Raw genomic sequence first — 1423 nt, forward strand, 5'->3', positions numbered from 1 at the left:
GTCCAAGAACACAGGCTGAGGGGCCAGGTGGCCTGGGTCCCAGCCACATATCTACCACTCACCACGTGACTCCTTTACTCTCTCTGAGTCTTAGTTTTCCCCTCTGTAAAATGGGATAACAAGAGTGCCTGCTTCAGAGGATTGCTACTGGGTTAAAGCAGTTAATACATGAAAAGCATGTACAAACCATGGCCAGCATAAAGTAAAAGCTCAGAAAAATTCTAGCTGCTATTATTATTAACATCACTACTCCCAACTTGGATCAAGACCAGCCCGCCTCTCCTCCTTCCTGCCTTCTCTTCCTAAAGGATCTTCCCTGTCTATCCAACATTCTCAGCCACAGTCTCTGACATACTGATGAGTTAAGATCTCCTGTGTGTAGGTCACAACAATTGTCTAGAAAGAATTGTTCAAGTGCTACATATTATTGCTGAATATGCAAATTATTTATTGCTTGTTTTATAAATTAGGCTTGATTGATGAATCAGAATTTTATGAAATTTTATGCCTTTTATAAATTATACCTGATTTACTAGGATGCAATTAATGGCTCTCCCTCTCATAGTATCACTCTCATTTACTCTTTCTGATTTGCTTTTCTCTTAGTGGATTAGATGCATTAAAAATAGAATACAAATAGCTCTTTTTCTCTGCTTTTGTGGTCCATGAGGTTCGTTCTTCTTTGCCATGTCTTCTCACAAGACTTTCAGGATCAAGAGGTTCCTGGCCAAGAAACAAAAGCAGAGTCAGCCCATTTCCTGATGGGTTCAGATGAAAACTGGTAATAAAATCAGGTACAACTGCAAGAGGAGACATTGGAGAAGAACCAAACTGGGTCTATAAGGAGGCACATCAGAGACGTCTCACATATTCATGCTCCATTCATGTTGTCTGCCTCTCGAGTCACTGAGAAGACCACCGCTGTCAGGACAGTTTGGAGTTTTATTGAAAATTGGATGATTTTTCTCTTGATATTTTTCCTTCAGTAGTAGGTTGGTTCATTAATAAATGTGAGGCCATTTAAAAAATAGTATACAAATACAACTTAAGTGAATAACTATTAGAAAGGCACATGAGCAAAAATAAGACGATGAAAATCACTAGCAATGCCCCGACCAACAGAGAAGCACTGTTCACCCGTTCACACATATTCTTCTGCTCAGATATGGTGGTCATCTCACTTTCTGTGACATCACCCCTTTTGACCCTCACACCATTCTGGAATCCATTTTGCTCATTTTCCTGCTAAGACCCCGGGGGCTCAGGATGTTTAAAAGACTTTTTCAGCAACACGCAGTAGGAAATGGTGGGGGTTGGGTACGATCAACCAGGTACTTTAGGGCGAGTTTCCAGGAATCCTGTGACGGGGAGGGGGGGCTGAGAGAAGAGGTGGTCTCAGGGGGAGCTCTGGAGATGTGAGCTG

The 1423-nt window shown here is 41.9% G+C and overlaps 1 pseudogene; it reads left to right on the top strand.

The window, feature by feature from the left end:
* Window positions 1-566: 566 nt before the first annotated feature.
* LOC112300561 (large ribosomal subunit protein eL39-like) lies at window positions 567-843 on the top strand (annotated as a pseudogene).
* The last annotated feature ends 580 nt before the right edge of the window (window positions 844-1423 follow it).

This window comes from Desmodus rotundus, chromosome 12, assembly GCF_022682495.2.
Source record: "Desmodus rotundus isolate HL8 chromosome 12, HLdesRot8A.1, whole genome shotgun sequence".
NCBI lineage: Eukaryota > Metazoa > Chordata > Mammalia > Chiroptera > Phyllostomidae > Desmodus > Desmodus rotundus.